General features: G+C 45.9%; 1 protein-coding gene across 5 annotated transcripts in view; it reads right to left on the reverse strand.

Moving 5' to 3' along the window:
- SPIN1 (spindlin 1) overlaps nt 1-19,820 on the reverse strand; it is a 268,258-nt gene that overhangs the window by 68,186 nt on the left and 180,252 nt on the right. The gene's annotated exons all lie outside the window — the stretch shown is intronic.

A 19,820-nucleotide genomic window follows, 5' to 3' on the forward strand; every position in this document is an offset into this window, starting at 1 on the left:
AGGCCACATTGACCCAAGGTACGAACAGCAGCGCGTCCCTGGCGAACCCCTGTCTTGCGGAGGAGCGGGATAACATGATTTGCAGCGGGGAACAACTAGAGTGCCTGGAATGCATTAGGAAGTGCCGGCGGAGGAGGGAGATGGCAGCTGGGGGGCCGCAAACAGCAGGCTATCGGTTCCCAACAAGGAGCTGCTAAGTGGGTGTGGGCTACACCGGACGTCTAGAAAACCCTGCCCTGATAGACAAAGAGGGCAGAAGACGCACTGCATGCCGCGGAAATCGCCCGGGAGGTTCAGCAGACGCTTTGCGGCACCGCCGGCCCTCTGCCTCTGCTATTACTGGACCAGGGACTGGAGAGGCTCCTGGAAACATCGTAGAGAGAAAGAATTTGGAGATGGGGGCCACAAATAGACGTAAACTGGAATCCCTGCCTATTGTTGACTATTACTGAGTGGTGGGGACACAATTCAAAAGCACTTGGGCATTGTAACAGCCAGACCTATCTGAACCCCAAGAGGCATAGATGAGCAACCGGGCCACTGGCCTATCTAGTCCCATGGCCGGGTGAATACTGCACCAGTCCACTGGCATGACGCTCGGAGGCTGGGAGATGGCCGAAGATACATGTCCCAGGTAACTATCCACCACGTATCAGCGAGATTCATGGTGAGGGGCGCACAGCCAACGCATAAGGCATGCTAACAAGCATTACTGTACTGGCGCAAGAACCCACAATTTAGCCACGGCAGAGTTGGGATTTCTTCTTTCTACGGATTGACAATACACCCCCGCAATGTAAGCAGCAGTGACGGACAGCTGGAATTTAGCATTAATCACCCCAATCTCCACCGCAGGGGCCCAGTAGGAATGGTGCACAAAGAGCTGCGGCAGCAACAGTTTCTTGGTCTGTTTTGTGGTTGTCTGTGGATCCGAATATCTTTGCTTCGTGCTTCAAATTATGGCTACAAATCGATGTGAGACAGCTCCAAGTATGCTACATGGTGCAATCTGGGAGTGGTAGCATGAACTCTTAGGTCAGCGCCTGGTTCCAAAATGAGATCTCATTATCAACCATCAGTCCCTATAGCCTGTGTCGGGGTAATATCTGCTACCTTGGGATTGAGTCAGCACTCATTTCTGCAAGGGAGCTACCGATTCACAGGTCTTTCTATGAATGCTCCCCAAGGTCAGGTCTGTAATGAGGGGCATGACGGCCACCATGATTTTCTGGCAAGCAATTTTTTAAGCCCTCCCTGTTACTACCTGTCAATCCCTTGCCTGACCCCCAAGATGGCTGCCACAGTGTTCCCTACCATGTCGTGCTACTACTCGGAGAAAAACCCGGACTTAGACCAGACCTCAAACACATCCCCCATCCGGCCTACCCTACAGGATACCCAATCTTGAACCTATCTCCGACCGTGGAGCTACTCGATAGCTATAGAGGAGATGGGCTGTGGACTACCCCTTCGACCGTCACCTACCCAGCCGGACATTGGGCAGACCTTACTTCGTCTCTCCATCGTACTCTCCCTCCTACCCCTTTACTCCACCCACTGTCTCCTTTACGCTCCATTTATCCCTCCTCTTTGCTCTCCAATTGTTTTCTCATGGAGACCTAGGCGCTTGACTGATACCCGGTGGAGCTACCTGATAGCTATAGAGGCGATGGGCTGGGGACTTCCCCCTTGGCCGTCACCTACACAGCCGGACTTTGGGCAGACTCTTTCGTCTCTCCATCCAACCTATCTCCATCCTTTCTCCCTCCTACACCTTTACCCCACCCCCTTACCCTTCTAAACACCATTTATTTAGTCTTCCGACGCTCTTGAAATGTTTTCTTGTAACTGATGTAACTTGTAACTGATGTAATTTTGCAATTTTGTGGATCCTTATGTAAAGCGCTGATACCTCCGGGTCTAGCCAGCGCTATATAAAACTCAAATAAATAAATAATAAATAAATAAAATAAATAGTTTGAAAGGTAACTAGTTCTGTAATAGCAAAAATGGCATCCATGATGTGTCCAGCCATGTGTGTGAGTTTGTGGACGATCTGATGCAGGTTCAGTGTGTCTAGACCAGAGATGATTGTTTTTCGGGTGCGGCATATTGGGTTTGTCAAACCAAATGTTGAGGTCACCTAGAACGCATAGGTTGGAGCGTAGTTTTATCAGGTTTGAAACCGTGTCTAGAAGTGTGTCTGGGAATGTTGCATTGCTAGGTGGAAGTCTGTAAAGGAGCAGGAAGTTACAGGAGAAAGACGGTGTAGGATCGCATCTGGTGAAAAGTGGCTCGAAATCTTTTATAGAAACGCACGCCATCAGCTTTAGTGATATGTAATGTTTATCTGAACACAAAAGCTAGGCTTTTTTGCCTATACGATTTTGGGTGATTGTTTGAAAGCCTAAAGGAACTGCTTTATACAGGAATGGAGACATATCTCCCAACCATGATTCAGTTATGAAGAGTATGTCAGGTTTTGCATCAGTGAGAATGTCGTAGATATGATGTTTGTTTTTAAAGAGTGATTTTGATTTGTACAAGAGTATGCAGTCTTTTGTGGGCTTGGAGCAGGTGTGTCCTTGGTGTTGGTATTAGCTGTATGTGTATCTGTTCTGTATTGGGTTTCTCATACTGCAGGCTAAGAAAACATTTTGATGGGTCTGTGTGTGTAGGTGGTGGAGACGATGGTGGAGACGGTGGAGGAGCATGAGTTGGTGTGATGTGTTGTTTTTGTAGTGTAACCTTGTTGTGCAGTAGACCTGGAGAAGCAATGTTGTGAGGTGTGACACGTTGCTTATTTTGTTTGCATCTGTTTAGGGCGGAAGGTGTATGAGCTAGGGGTGGTGGTGCAGCATGTGGCTCAAGTGGTAAGATTCTAAATTGTCCAATGGCGGTTAAAAGAGAGTTGCTGTGAGGTGGGTGTTAAGAGAGAAGCTTGGATTGGGAGATTTTTCATTTGTGTAGTCTGAAAGGTGGGTGTATGTTTGTAGTTTGTGATAGAAAGTATAATGAGGTGTTGCGCTTGAGAGATTTTATTGTGCTGGTGTGCATGTTATATTTTGTTTTAGAGTAGTGAAAGGAGGTGCTGATGTATTTTTTTGTGAGATGGATTTGTTAGTATAGTATTGTTTGTGAGTGTAAGTTGTAAGGTAAAGGGGGTGGTGATATGCTTGTGAGTAGAATGTATGTTGTGTGTAAGAGGGGATGAAGTGGAGTGTTGCACGGTTGTATTGTTATTTTATTTGCAGAGTTTTATATAGCGCTGGCTAGACCCGAAGGTAACAGAGCGCTTTACATGAGAATCAGCAAGTTACATAGTACAACAAGCATTTGCAATTCAATAGGTCTCACATTTGCGAGAGTTTAACCCCTTGCGTGCGGGTTTATTAAACTGCGTTCGCGATCACGACGGCTCCCAGCCGTCGTGCGCACACGCCCACCGTAATGCACGACGGCCGGGAGTCGTCGTGCGCACACAAGGGGTTAAGCAATTGGCATTGGAAATGACAATGTCTTTTATTTATCTGTTTTAAAAAACCAACACATAACTAAAAGGCATTGTCATTTACAATGCCTATAGCTCAAACTCTCGCAAATGCGAGACCTATTGCATTGCAAATGGAGTTTTAATAACTATTTTTGTTTCCTGGATGTCCTTGCCTCTTGCTGCCTCACTCCAAGCACACAGTCAGGGTGATGGGAGACATTAGCTTGCAAAGGGCTGGGAATAAAGGTACCAGTGGGTGAAGAGCAAACACTGATCTGGGGCTCTCTGCATTTGTAACCCACTACTGCAGGCCTGAATTTGGAACTGGTTTCAAAGACAGACGCATTATAAATAAAATGTATATAAGGTTTATGGCTGCTTCCTCCTGTTTTTGATATTGCTCTGGAGGTCGAGGGTGCAGAAAGAAGATAAACAAAATTGCAGCTCTGCAGCTGTTGGAGACATAGTGGCCTTCGCTGGCTCCTTTGTAACATGCAGACTAATCACCCAAAACAGTTCAAAACAAAACACATTCAACATTGTCAAGATCCCTTAACGTGTTGCCAACTTTTACTGCTGAAGGGTAAAGAAACGTGTTTTTTTTTCCTTTTGTTTAACTTCTGTTTTCCAGATTACCTCACTGACAACATAGTTCTCAGTTGACATTTATTTTGAAGGCACGCTGATTATACTTAAACTACTTTCTTTGTGTCACAATTCAAAATGTTTTATGCAGTTCAGTGCATTTCACAGGTACCGTTGGTGGACCAGCATTGAGTGTGAGGTGATCGTCACTGCGAAATGACAGACTTGGAGCTAAATATTCACTGACCAATTAAATAAGCATTGATAGGAAAATATGCTCCCACATAAGTAATGAAAAGCGCACAGTGCTCATACGTGATACACAGTGTGATGTTTTTCATTTACTATGATTCAACGCTGTTGCTAGAGAATACAGTAAAGAAGGTTTGTTATAATATTTGCCTCTGTGTCATTAATAGAATCTAAACCTCGTATCACGAAAGTGGGTAGGGGGCGGAATTTCACATTAACCACAACTATGGCACCAGTGAGCACAGGTCACAATATTACCCTAGGCTAGTTACCTGTCCACTTAAAGGCTATGTGATATGACTCCAGAACTCTGTTGGACATGTTCACCATCTTACTTCTAATTTTTGTTTTTAGTTGCAAGGAAGTTATGTGTAGTCCAGTAGTCATGTGGAGTGTTTAATAAGGATTGCAAATGTATGATTTTTGTTTGCATGCTGCCCGGGGGCGTTTTCTGTCCACCCGCCCTTAGGCGTAATAAAAGAGGTTCCCAGGCAGACAGTCCAATTATTAGTTTTATGTGTTGCTGCTTTGTGGTTGCTTAGGACCCCTGTGCCTTTCTGTCTATGTGCAGACTTGGCACAGCCCCTTTCAGTCAGTCATGCCCTCCAAAGCACATATAATATTCACTACCAGTCAGGATAGATGCTAGAAGGTGAAGATGACCTCAGACATTCATTGCTGGACATTGTGTCTGTTCTGTGGGTGTGCTGCTCTCCAGGTGGATTCAGTGAGCAATACCTTCTGAACCAGGTATTGAACGAGTCAGAAATATGGACTGAATTTGCTCATGATTGCTGCAATGTGTTTGTCTATTGCCTTCTTACACTTTTAAGTTGATGGGTGTTTACATAACATGTTTCATAATATATGTAAAGTTTATGTATGCTGGATATGATTTGCATAAACCGTAAAGATGTGTTACAGTATTGAATGTACTACTGTAGTAGGTATATAAAAGGGGTCTCTCTGGGGTGTTCTCACGGAATGTGCTTATTTGTCACACTGCTTGACAGTAAAGGGGTCTCAACAAGCACTGGGCTTTCTTTTCACTGTTGGAAGTATTTGTGTCACCTAAGTGCCTCTAGAAAGATTGTGTAAGCTACATTTCTTAGATGTAGAATTTAAAAGCGTTTCTTTCAACAGGTTTACATCCACAAATTGCATGCACAAATTCTCCACCTGCTATATTCCAAAAAATCCTGCATTAAAAATGTAAGATTTACAGACTTTAACTTACTTCTAGCCCCTATTTGTTGTAAGTACACCAATATTTCACTTCTACCTGCCTCTCCTGTATATAAGTTATTCTAAATCTCATGCCTATCGAGTTTAAGCTCCTTTGGAAACCATAACTATCTTATTAATTCCAGCAAGCAATTGCTGCTCACGTAGCCCGCTCTAATGATCACATTTGTGTTAATAATGCACCAAAATCAAACTGGCAAGAATGCAAGGAATGAGCTTGAAAAACTAACCATGATAACTTTCCGTTCGGGTAGCGTGCTAGTCCGTAAAGCGCTTCAACGCCTCGTCAAGGGTAGTAAGCCCTAGATCTAAATGTAAATTAAAGATTTATGCGGGCCGCATGTGGGTTGTCAAGAAAAGCTAAAAAAAAAAAAAAAGTTTAAAAAATAGCTTTCCCCAAATGTGATCAATAGAACAGTCAGTCCTAATGGACTCTGCTAAAAAAAAATAAGTTCTGACTTCTTCCTCAGAGTAAGGGCAATATTAAGTATAGGAACATTAGCGCGTGGAGAGGGGTGAAGCTCTGATCTAGTCCACGGCGCGCACCCCCACGCTGCTTCCAGACACCAGTTTCCAACACAGCTTATACATGGGCGATCCCAGGCTTGAAACACCGGACGAGTAGTCAGCGCGTTGAGCGGTACAAGGACCCAACAGCCTGAGCCAAGGACCCAACAGCCTGAGCGAAGGACCCAACAGCCTGAGCGTTCGCAGGTGGTGGAGCTTCGCGGCTTCACGCAAGACTCGGACAGGAGGCCAGCAGTGTGCAGCTAGAGAGAAGATTACGAGAGCACCGCTGCTGCTTGGCCTCCGCGCGCTGCCCACTAGATCCACCCTCCTGTCTGCGGCTATGGTGGCCAGGAAGCACAAGGTCCTGAAGCCGGGAGCGCGCTGCCGCACGTGCCCGCCCGTTAAATAGGAGCAGCATGGCGGCTGAATTAGAATTGCTAGTTGCTCTTGCGCTGGATCATAAGGAACCGTCACCTGTATTACCGAAATAACCGCTCCACCGACGCCTTTCTTCCACCTTGCACAATGGCCAGGCTCGAGGACATGGGGAATATGAAGCTTGAGTTTCCACCCCTGCCGCGTTTTAAAGAGGACTCGGAGGTAAGAACCCAAGAAGTACTGCTACTGATCAGGGGCATTGCGGGTACTTGTGAATAACTGGTGATGCCAAGGTGTGCTGTGATTACCAGAGGCAAGCACTTACTGCGGTGCGCCTTGACGAGCCGGCAACAAGAGGCAATAGCATGTGCTGGAAACTCGGATATTGACCCCTATCACGATTGGCGCTTTAATCAGCCATTGAGGTGTGTTTTGTATATGTTTTACATGTAGGTAGGGGAATGCGCTGGGAGTACTTCGGACGTGCAGGCACTGAGTTATGGTCTTCATATAAAAGAGACTAGTTAAACAAGGGCGTCTCGTAAGCGCGTCCACAGACCTCGACCCCACGTGCCCCGGTCTGTCTCCCTTGAGAGGCATCTCGAAGCGCGTCTCACAAGCGCGTCCACAGACCCCGATTGCTGCGCGTGCCCCGGTCTGTCTCCCTTGAGAGGCATCACGGCAACAATAGTTCTCGTTGGCGGCAGCGCTTCGCGCTGCAACGTCAGCAAGACCTAAAAAGTTACATCCGTTGCAGGAAACAAGTATAGGCATAGGAGAAAACCATGAGATAACACAAAATTGGTTGCTAGCCCGTAGAATAGTCAAGACGCGCTTCTTATAGGGAATGGAAGGTAGGGGGAAAAGGAAAACAGGGGAGGTGAAAGCAGATAGAGTCAAGCAGACCGGCAAGGGGAAAGTATTTAAGGGGGAATAAAGCAGACAAGGAGTTAAGGTGAAAGGCAAACAAAACCGTGAAGAAACTTTGAAAAACAATGTCTGATGTCAGGCTGGGTAGGTGACGGCCGAGGGGGTGAACCAGAGCCAGACTCCTCTATAGCTGCATGGACAGCTCCACCGGGCATCGGTCAAGGGTACTCGGGCTCCACAGTAAGTACAAACAGTTAATTGGTTTAACAGGTAGGTGGTAGTTATAGGATAATAGATGGGGGAGGTGGAGGATGGAAGGAAGCATGACAGGGAGAAAGAGGAAGAACCATGTCTAATGTCGGGCTGGGTAGGTGAAGGCGGAGGGGGTGAACCAGAGCCAGACTCCTCTATAGCAGACTAAACAGCTCCATCGGGCAATGGCCATGATTGCTCGAACTCCACGGTATGTACAACATTTATGGTTTAAGCCAGGGAAGACTGGGAAGCGCCGCCCGCCTCAACCTCCATCTCTCTGGCACTAGTCTCTTCTCAGCTGGTCAAAGCACATTCGGCTCGAGTAGTATGCAGACTCCGGTCCATGAATAACGGGGCGTAGTTCTATCTTGAAGTCCTTCATGGACGCCAACTGGTCTTCTTTAGTCAGCACCATGCTGGATTTGGCGTTACCCTGATCTGATGGTTGCTTGTTGTCCATGGGCACACAGAAATGTGATACCTTGGCTGCATGTAGCCTTATTAGGTAGCATAGAGGCAATATCCACTATCTGCACGGAATACACGGACCCCTCAGTATGATCTCTATAAGGCGTCTATTCGACTTCTCAAAGTACCAGTCAAGGTGTGGCTCTTCGTGTTAGATATCACCGATGGCGGCCATCTTGAGGTCAGGCATATCCGATTGCTCAGGTTTGCCCATGCGAGAAGTCAAATGTCGCGATTCCCGGGGGAAGACTCCGGCTGCCATCTTAGGGTCAGACGTCATGGGGCAAACACTTCGCCACACTCCTCGTGCCCACCTTCTCTTTGTAGCTCCCCTCTAACTTTACTAGGGGGCAGCACCCCTGTTGGCGTGCAGCGTCCGCACTCACCCCCTCCGCCGCAAAGACTCCCCTTTAAAGGCGGCTGCTGTCTTCGCAATGATGCTCGTATTATGGCCCTGATGTCAAATTATCCAACTTTAAAAGCATGCATTTCTATCATTCCTCCGGCTGTCTGCCATCGCCCGCCCCCCCGTCCTGTCACCGAGAGCACTCAGCCTTTTCATCTTTGCCGATATTAAAGGTCGGCGGCCGCAGTAGAACGGCACCATTTTGTGTACCGCCGCAGCGCCTGCAACTCCTGCTGCGCGTCACTAATGCAGTACTTGCCGGGCTGTCTTATGGATTCACCATCGTCACTCAGCGAAATGTCTTTCTCTCGTTAGGGGCCCCGGTACCGCGGAGCTATCACTGCTATTTCCTCTTTTGCATCACGGTTGCGGGCCAAGTACTGATTCACGGCTGCTTGGGTGTTTATTTTGCGGCCGCCATAGCTGTAGCGGCTTGAGTCTGGGAGGTTGTTACCCACCACCTTGTATAGTTAATTTCTCGCCAGTGCTGTGAGGACAGAGCACGTGTCAAGCCAGCACGCTACATTTTTGCCACTGAGCAACAGCCGAAAAGGAGAGATAAAAAACAAGGAGTGCATCCTATCATTTTGTTAGGATAATCTATCTACCCATCGATTCTTCACTTTACAATATTCCACAGATAATAGATAGGATTCAGAAACTTCATTGCAATGCTTCTGCACGACGCTAGGTGGTGCTGTGCGACTAAATGTTTGCTTTGTTCTGCCCTGGAAGTGGCTGAGTGGGCCACAGATAAGCTCCACCCCTACGTGCTAACATCAGTTTCTTGCTGAACGTTTTCCACAGCCGATTACGGGGAGCACAAAACAATTATCTGCACCATTGTCCAGAAAGCTGGAACCTTTTTAAATCGTAAAAAGAGCCCCCTTCACAGAATGGGAAAATAGGAGGAGAGTGAGGAATCTGCGATCTGACAGAGTATCCACTAGAAAGAGCGTTACCGAAGGTAAGAGACTTGTTCTTCTGTTGGATACTTTTAACAACAGAATCCTCACCTTCAGAATAGATACCAAAGTAATACTGACCAAGATGGATGGTCTGTAGAGCGGTCTCAGACCAAAACGTTTGCAGGACTGAGACCAGGTAATCAAGGCAATAAAGCTTTGTGAACATGGGGACTGCACATGCCAATGAAATAGTGGCAGCCTTAGCCCTGGTTGAATGGGCTCTTAGGCCATCCACACCCTGCTTTTTGGCCAGTACTGTTGCAGATCTTAAAGCAGAGATAAATTCACCTTGACAGTACCTTTCTTCGCTCAGAGAAAGCGGATTGCCAACTCTGTGATCCTTGGTACAACTGAAGTAATAGTTAAAGCTCCTTTGGGATCCAACCGATGGAGCCTCTTTCCTTTCTATTGAGAAAACGCTGGGAGAGTTTTTGACTACCCAACATGGAAAGAGGTCACAATTTTCAGTAAAAAAAGCTGCCTGAGCCCTCACCGCCAGACTGTCCGTGAAAAACGTGGTGCCAGGCGGTCGTTCTGCTACAGCCTGGAGTTCACTTATACAAGATGAAGAGATCGCAATGAGGAAGACAGTCTTAAAGGGCAGAAGAAACAAAAACAGTTGGGCACGGCTCAAAGGGTGTACACATGAGAAACGTCAAGACCATCACTAACGGCCTGGAAGTAAACATATCTGTTGAACCATTAATAAACTGCATAAGAACAGGGGATTCAAACAAGGACGGTTTGCCCAGTAAAAGCAAAAAGGGCAGCAAATAACCTATAATTATTTTCACAGCTAGGCCTTACTGGGCCAAAGACAAAACAGGACATCTGACAGCTTAGCTTGCATGCGGTCTGTCTTTCGGACTCTGCACTCAGCCACAAATGGGTTTCAGCGCCTGGTGTAAACAGATCTGCCAGGTGCTGCCAGCTGAGCTTATTTCTCCTGGCATTAAGATGCCCTAATGCTCGAGCCAACACTAGAGGCACAGAGCCTCTTGCCCTAGGACCCAAAACCCACTCAACCATCCTTTTTTGAGTACCACATAGGAGGGGGATGTTGTCAGTGGGATCCTGCACCAGCTTCCAAATGATGGACAGCAGAAAGGCCTTTAATGCCACATGAATGATCCAAAAATCCAACATATTGATATGGGGTCACAATTCCGCAAGAGATCAGAGTCCTGCGATACCCGCCTACCCTGATGACCTCCCCAAACCAGCAGTAAAGCATCAGTCACCATTGTACGTTCTCCGTGGGGAAAGGAAAGGGGGTCTGCCACTGGTCCAATTGTGATCAAGCAGCCACTAATGCAGATCAGGCTCAGTTTTCACCGAAACCTGGATGGCATCTAGTAGGCTTCCTTGGTGCTCACCCCCATTTGGACTTCATATTCCACATCAGAGCCCGCATATGCCACGTGGTTTAGTCAAAAAGCAGGATGCTAATCGGCCAAAAAGCCTCAAAGCCATCCGCACATATATCTAGGTACGAGGGTGAAATATCGTGATTACAGCGCAATGTCCTCGGCTGGTTGTGATGGATTAAAGGACCTGAACAGTTTGTGTTCAAGACAGCTCATATAAAGGGAAGCCTCTGAGACGGAGTCCAAAGAGACTCCGACTCGATCATGAACTCAAACAATGTCTCATGGTTAAACGTCGTCTGGGGTGATCCACAATTGACTGTGGTGAGCCCGCCTTTAAAAGACGAAGGGCAGCGCGGCAAATTGTCAATGCTGCTGACCTACCTTAAACTGGAGGTAACTTATGCAGGACTGCAGTACGAGTACATGAAAATACATGTCCCGCAAGTGGGAGGCCACCATCCAGTCACCCATATCCAAAGCATATAGAATTTGGGCAAGTGTGGTCATTTTTAATTAGTCCTTCCGCAGGAAGGCATTCTGAGGGTGAAGATCTAAGAAGGGCCAAAGCCCTCCATCCTTCTTCGGCACAAGGAAATCGTAAGAGTAACAGCCTGCCTGTATTTCTGAGTCCAGAACCCTCTTATTCTCCTTTGGTGATTAAAGTTTGTATTCCTTGTAAGGTAATGGACAGGTGCTCCTCTGAAAGTCACTGTGGATGGGAGGTGCAGCAGGGAAGAAAGAAATGGCAGGGCATAGCCATGCTGAATGATTTGGAGGACCAATTTGTCAGATGTGATGGATTGGCACACTGGGAGAAAGAACTATCTTTCCGCTAACAGGGCTGTAGTGCATCACTACGGATAAACTAGAGCAGCTTGGAAACTGCAGACGCCCATAAGGGAGACTGAAAGGACAGATGCCAGTGGAGGGCTGCGCTTTGCCAGCCAGATCCACGTCCCAGAGGTCGAAAGGACTGGGGTGGCTGCAGCAGGGGCTGGGGAGACTGGCAGTGCCTGTATCCCAACCCCCCCTGAAGTAGCTTTGAGCCTCTGAACTGGTGAGAAACCTGTCTGTCAGGGGCCGAAAGGCCTACAGCACGTACACGAATCTCCTTAAAACATTTCAAGACAAATCAGCCTTATCGCTGCATCAGTCTGAGCCATTGCAAGTCATATCCCTCAGGGATGCACCCTCAGGGATGCATATACGCCACATTAAAAACATATGGATTACATCCACCCAGATGGCGGACCAGCACATTAGTGCTAATCGCTCACTTCAGACAATCACCAGTGTCCAGATCAGCACGAATCATGTATTGGGCCGCATCTTGAATGGTTTGAGTGACAGAGGGACTAACGTCTAACAGGACTGCATGAGATCTCGCTGGCCATGCACCAGAGAGCGTGCGTGTAGCAGCCCAATAGACAAACAGAATATACTGAGCTCAGGACTAGGCCAGCTGAGAACATTTGTTTTCTAAATGCCTCAATCTTGGGGGAGGAATTGGGGGGTTTAAGGGAATGAATTGAGGTTCACCTTGCTGGTGGAAGCTTGGACCACTATGCTCTCTGGCAGGTCACCCTTCCCCCATTGACCCCCTCCTCTACTTATCCCTTCATTACCACCCTCCAGCATTGCCCTTCATCTCTCCATCGACACACTCGCACATACATTTGATTTGTTTTATAGTGTTACTCACTCCAATGTAGTCAGACCACTTTACATCACACACATTATACTGAGATAATAAATCACACATCTCAATCAGTTTATAGGAAATATTACATAAGACAATGAGAATTACAAGATGTAGCATGTCATCCGTAAAATATTTTAAAAGCTTTTGGTCTGCCGAAGGTTAATAGGCTGGGGGAAGAGGAGGATATAACATTCTAACCTACACCATGTAGTTTGCATGCAGCTCTATGACAGCAGTTCATAAGTCACTGTGCTATATTGTGATTGTAACTTATGAACTGCACAGAATAAAAGGATCTGTGACAAAAGCATTAACCAAGTGAGCTATCCACATAAAATACAGCTCTGTGATCCGCATGGTACACATTCTTTGCATCAGGCATATTAACCCCCTACCCTACTGTATGAGTAATAAGTACCACTGGACAAAACTCTGAACGCTCTTCAGCAAAGAACATTAATCACCAAAGTTATCTTGGCATTTTTATTGTAGCCTGAAAACCCATATGCTAATTTCTAAATATGGTTGTGTAGGTCCAGGGCCTCAGCAGCACATCGAATCACCACAGCAAAGGAAGCAGTCTCTTCCGTTGGGCACTCAAGATGAAGCTGGTTCAGTCTCCCATACAAAAATCAGCACCGGATACTTAACCGGTGCCATCAGCTTTGCACATCTTAGAGCCAGAGGGGAAGTCTGCACTGATGTCCATATGGAACCCAGGAGAGGATGGGTCCACCAGCATAAACCTCACTGGAGGCCCCTGCGGATCCTTGGGGCCCAAAAGTGCATCTGAAGGAGCCAGTAAGTGCCAAATATAAGCACAGGGCCTCATTAAAGTCCTAGACCTGTTGCTGCGTCACTGATGGCCTAGGGGAACTTTGGCACATTGGGACCAATTGCACACTACCAACATAAGTATGAAGGCACACTCATTGCACAAATGAGTCATAACTCGAGCCCAAACACCAAAATACACAACTCCTATTAGTCTGTGATCAATATTTGTTTCCTGCAGTCATAGCATGGTTTAAAACCTTTAGTTTTAGAGCAGGACATCATTCGCTGCACACTGTATTCATTCTTTGAGAGTTGTCGAAAGACCGTCGAAGGTAGGAGCAGAGCTTCAGATCTACTTACAAAGGCAAGGTAAGAAAGGAGCGGACATGGCAGGAAGAGGTGATGCTTATCTCCGCTCTGCCCTGTCACTTTCTAGGCTGATCCAAAGCAGAGTTTGAGTCTGGAGAATATTGTAAAGGTGAGAAATCTGTTAGAAGCATCCATCAGAAGTTACATACTTTTAGTAGCAATATTTCTGCTGTATACATAATCATCTTGCAGACTCCTCACCTTATTAATACTCCATCGAGGTTCCAAATTGGTCCGGCAAATATATCTCCAACAATGAGTCTCCTGCGCCACCAAGTGTCTCCAGCCGCAACTCTGGCTTTGGACATTAGCCACTTGAATGTACTAAGTACTAACAATTGCGCTGGCATCGGTTTTTGATAATTTTTTCCCCTGCCTTATTGAGGTATGCAGGAAAGAACCAAGAGAGCGACAACAGCAAGCCACACAGCACATAACTTGCTTCGTTTCAATGGTGTTAATCAAAGCATTAGCTCATTGGAGAGGAGGGATGGCAGTGAGGAATCCGCAGAGAGATTATATACCTTTCAGATATCATATCAATAAAGGTAAGTAGCTCTTTTTTCCTTCTAAAGGACACATCTTCCAAGAGATTCCTCATTGTATGAATGAGTCCAAAAGCATCATCTCCCTGGAAAGTGGGAGAAGGGTCAGTTAGCCAAGGAAGTTATGCAACACAGCTCGAGCACCAGACCCAATAACTGCATCTATGAGATGTTGAGGTAGGAGTGATTTGCAAAAGTATGCAAAGATGACCATGTAACTGCCTGGCAGATGTTGGCTGCTGGGATGCTGCTAGAAAGCAATGGCCCTGGTGGAATTGGCATGAATGCTATCCAGACGATGTTCCTTGTTCAGGGCAATTCTTTGTACAGAAGATGATTCAACACAAAATAATGCACTTGCCCATCGTCTAGCTCTCTTTTACCACCAGCGCGAGCTTGTCATGAACTTGTCATGTTCATTCGATATAGTACGGCTGTGCATGCCTGGGTTCCAGCACATGCAGCCATTCTTGCTTAATGGTTGGATGCACATTAGGACAGAAATACTGGATGGTAATAGACTGACGCTTATGGTTTGCACCAACTACCACGGAAAAGAAGGATGGATGGGTAAGATGGACTAGCTCATTAATGTAGGATACTGTGAATGGCAGTTAAACCGAAATTGTGAGCAAAAGTAATTGCCACCAACAGAACTGTTTTCACGTAAGCAGACAACTGCGCATCTACTCAAATGGAGATACTATCAAGATGGTCAAAACAATTTCAAATTTACACAATCAGCAATAAAATAAGCAACTTCAACAGCTAAGGTTGGTCAGCAAGACACAAATGCAGACAGAGCAGCCAGGTAACTTTTAAATGTGGCGCGAAGTTTAAAGAATAAAAATTCAAGATGAGATCTTGCCATGTAATAAAAGCCAAAAGTACCTTCCTCATTTGAGTCGTTAGTTTTCAAAAGGGGCTTTGTTTCTAGTTTGTTTCAAAATACAAGAGCAATAATTGCTGCTGTGCCAGCTCTGTGCATCCACTGCTCCCCAATTATGCAACACCCTACCTTAACTACCTCCAAACTATTTGTCCACATATCCTACCATGTACTTTTATTTACTCCACATGTATCTCATGTTATTGCTGCTGTGATATCGCTGTAAAGCGATTTAATGCCTGCACCATCTAGTTTGCGCTATATTAAAGTCAATAAATTAATAAATGCAGCCACCGCCAGACTCTGCAAGAGAAAGTCTAAACATAAAGATATTGGATAGGAAAGATTTAAAGATCAAAGCTTTCCCACTCACATCATTTCATAAATGTGTTCTAGCAGCTTGCATAGATGGATCTAGTGACAGTCTTTCTGGCTACCAAGCCATTGTTTTCAACTTCAGTAGGAAGGCTATAGCATTCCAGCAGGCACCGCTCAATCTCTAGAAGGGATGCTGCTGTGTCTGGGGGGCCTTTGGTGTTGGACTTAATCATCCTGCTAGGAGAGCAAGTCCATACATAGTGAGAGGGGAATCAGAGGTGAAATACTGAGTACTACCAGAATGATGTACCAGATCTTATTTGCCTAGTTTGGGGGGATCCGAATAATCTACACCTGGCCCTCAAACACTATTCACTGTACTATGGACAGAACTGGGATCAGCTGGAAGGTGTATAGCAAGCCCAGCGACCAGCAAGCCAAGAGCATGCCTCATGGAACCATGTGGATGGAAATTTGGCTTACAGCTGAACAACATTTCCAGTTCTGGGACGCGGCGAAGAGATCCATGAATGCAAACCCCAATCTGGAAAAGATTGACTCTGTCACCTTGGGATGCAGCTCTCACTCATGGTACTCCGGCAAAAGACTACAGATCAGATATGGGCAGATACTGAGGAAAACTCCCTGTCGCTTTGCCCACGTGCACAGCTGGAAGATCCGCACATGAGCCCGACTGCCTTGGTACTGGAGCCACTACCTCCTCAGACACAACTGAAGGGCTGTTATCTGTCCCGGTGTAAAGCACCAAAAGGATAGGTTAGGCCCAGCAGGCGCAAAACCTGCAGGAAAGGGATCCAAGCTCAAGTCAAACAAATTGGAATCATCCAAATATTGAAGATCCCCTGAGAAAGAAAGGCAGTCATAATAGTAAAGTAAGAAGAGTTATTGTTTTGCAAAGTCATAATAGTAACACTGAACACTCCACCAAAAACAGTCATCCTCCTTCTGGTTATGTGTGAGTTCTGGTCCTTGATGGTAAAGCGGAGGACATGGAGAAGCGCCCTTCGCTTCTGGAAATGTTCCTAGACCAGCGCTGGGGACTCTTCTTTTACCAGCCAGTGATCCACCAAGGGAATGCATGGACTCCCAGTCTCCACAGTTGCCATGGCCACCAGCACCTTTGTGAAGATGTGTGGGGCTGTAGTTAATTCGAATGGGAGGTCAACAAATAACGATTCGAGATTCCGCTCTAAACCTTAAGTAGTGCCAGTGGGCAGAGAGAGAGTCAGAAGATGACAATAGGTCACCAATCTTCAGAGTTCAAAGCCAGAAGGAACCTGGTTCAGGGACAGCATCCTGTACTTTTCCTTATGGATGCACAGCATCAGAAGACTGAGGTTCAGGTAGGCCTCAGTCCGTATTGGGAAACAAGAAGAAGAGTGAATAAAATTATATGACTATCTTTTAAAGACACTACTTCTATGTCCCGCCCGCTTGTCCAACTTCTGCCTCCTGGATTGAGGCATGAGCTGGTGAGCACACTCTGAAATAAGAGGGGTGGCATTGGGACAAGATGGGAGGGGGGGATTGAGGAGGTGGGAATAGGTAGGGAATGGCACCACCTTGGCAGATCAGATGGATTACCCAGTGGTTCATTGAGATCAACTTGCAGTGAATAACTAAATATGAGACCTGCCACAGGAAGGTGATATCGTTAGAGGTAGGAGTCAGACCTCAAAAGGACAGTGGGAGACTGGATCTGCTGAGGCTAGTTACTAACGACCCATGATTCAAAAGGAGCAATATAATTAATGTGTTGTTTGGCCTGGTCGAGACAACTGCTACTGTTGGGGACTGCTCAACGCTAGGATAACCCTGAAACGTTGGGATACTGTTGGTGAAATTGACTTAGTGAGAATCATTGAAAGGCAAGGAAGAGTATAGTGTCAGGAGAACAAAATCAAGACTATAAAGTCCCACAAAAGGGCCTTCAAACTATTTAGTTCAGAATGCAAAACACAAAGCAAACAGATACTACATTCAGTCTAATTATTAGAAACACTTTCACATTTTCAATTCCTCAAAGACTACTCCTTTGTATGGCAATTTGTGTGGCAAGATCTCACAGGAGAACGCTTGCTAGAAGATGACTTATCTTTAGGACAGAGACCCCCCCCCCCCCCCACTCCGAGAGCCTTAATAAAAAACATAACTTGTCCTCCCGCTCTTTAATGTCCACTGGGTGCATTAAATCGCAGGCTAAGATGGCATGTTTCAACCACAGAAAGCTGATGCAGTTTTTGAGGGGGCTCTGAAAGGGCCATCATCTTGCACAACTGTTTGCACGGCTTAAAACGGGAGGCTCTTTGTTGCAGGTGCAACAATTAGTCTAGTAGCTGCAGGAAGCTGAGGAATTTGTTGATCAGAAATCGAGAAAGAGCCTAGGACAGCAATGATGAGGTGCAAAAAAACAGCAGATCCCATCATGATGGGTGATGCCTAAAATACACGAGGAACAGGTTCAAGACTGACTTGCGTATAGCGAGGTCTGAACTGCGGTGGCGAAGTGAGCTAAAGAATGACGATGGATTCAAACCAGATCTGTGACTGGGAGGGAGTGTCTGAAAAGTTTCAGCACTCCGTTCATCTCCTTGTGTTTGCTTAATTTGTCCTAAGTTGGCAGGGTATGCCCAGACGTGGGTCCCTTGTTCACTTTGCCACTGGATTCAAGCTAGCCTGGCTGATGAGGGGTGTTACCCTGAAACTGGTCCCAGGATGCTTGTTTCCGGTCCAGGGAAGGCCTGGCTTGGCAATTCGGCTGGACTGTTCCCATGAGGAACAGGGTCAAGACTTGGATATGGCTGGGTCTGAACTGGGGTGACAAATTGAGCTAAAGAACGATGATGGATTCAACCCAGATCTAATAGTGACTGGGGGTGAGTGAAAAGTCTCAGCACTCTGTCCATCATCTCCTTGTGTTTGCTTAATATACTCCGTTGACCAGCCCAGAGGCGAAGTCTAGTCAGAATCCTGGAGTATACGTAAAGCAAGGAATCTGTGGACAGTTGTATCAAAAATATGCGATCGTCTTTTTAACATCTAAGAGCTAAACCCCAAAGTGCCCGGAATACATTATGCAAACGTGTAAGTCCCTAAGAACAAAAGTAGACCATGAAACTGAAAAGACTAAAACAATGTGCAAATGAACTGCATTCTTAGTGAGTGGACCAGGGAAGATGTAGCACAATTGAGAGAAAAATGCACGAGGCTTACTAGATCCAGTTGGCAGATGGGCTCCACAAGAAAGGCAATCCTGACCAAGTCCCTCAGAGGTAGATGATGTGCATGCCCTAAGCTTTTTGACAGGCTACAACTACAGTTGCAACCATCATGAAGATTTAAGCAGAATTTAGATCAATGAGAGCACACCAGAAACTAAAGGAACCTTTGTTGTTTGGGACAGATTATGAAGAACCATAGTTCAAGACTCTTGCTAAAGAAATATTCAATGAAGACTTGTGTTAACATTTGAAATAAATAGTGCTGTGAATCAGATACAAGGCTGAGACATTCAAATATCATGTTTACATTGGCTCTGAGTGTTATCTAAGTCAGTTGATGGTGGTGGGTTCCAGACCACCACACAATAAACCAGAGGTCGCCTACTAAACTACACAACGCTGCAGGGGAAAGTCAGATAAAAGAGAAAAACCACCGAACTAGATGGCCTGAATAGTGATGAGGATTCTGTAAGGTTTTAGACGACTTCCTTTTATGCTATTTACATGTCTCTTCCTACACCATGCTATCCCACTTGTTCTCCCTGTGGCCCAGTTGCACCGTTGTCATTTAAAATAAGTGCCCAAGCTACTCAAGGAGAAAGGAATCTTGCTCTAGCACAGTCTGTGTTGTGTATCTGTTCTGTGCATATGAGGAAATTCACTGCTACTGCTGCACCTGCCTGGTGTGATTAAGGGTAGCTTGCACAGCAGTCTTATGGAAGTCAGATTAGTAATCTTCAGACAGGCCCTACAAACTGTTTGGTTCAGAGTGCAAAACATTAAACAGATATTACATTCTGTATAGTGAATAAAAACCCTTAACACATTCTTTCTTGGCAGAGTTTCACTGTATACTTACATTCTAGACAGGTTATCATTAGGTACTTAAAAAGTAGATAATTACAAAGAAGCCATAAAGACCGAAAAGGAATACTACTAAGGAGGGCATAACTTCCTTTCAGGTTACCTTTAAAAAGGTATTTTAAAATTCTATAGTGTGTTGGGAAGAACGGAAACCCTTCACGGTAGGATTTAATATCCCACAACTCCCATCACACACGGACATACCGTAATCAAACATTAGGGACTGTAAAAAGCTAAACTAAAAATTAACTTAAGCCTTTGTTTGCTTCAGTCGTCCATCTATAGTGAGAAAATATTGTATTAAGATTTAGCAG

This window comes from Triturus cristatus, chromosome 2_1 (genome assembly GCF_964204655.1).
Source record: "Triturus cristatus chromosome 2_1, aTriCri1.1, whole genome shotgun sequence".
Classification (NCBI taxonomy): Eukaryota; Metazoa; Chordata; class Amphibia; order Caudata; family Salamandridae; genus Triturus; species Triturus cristatus.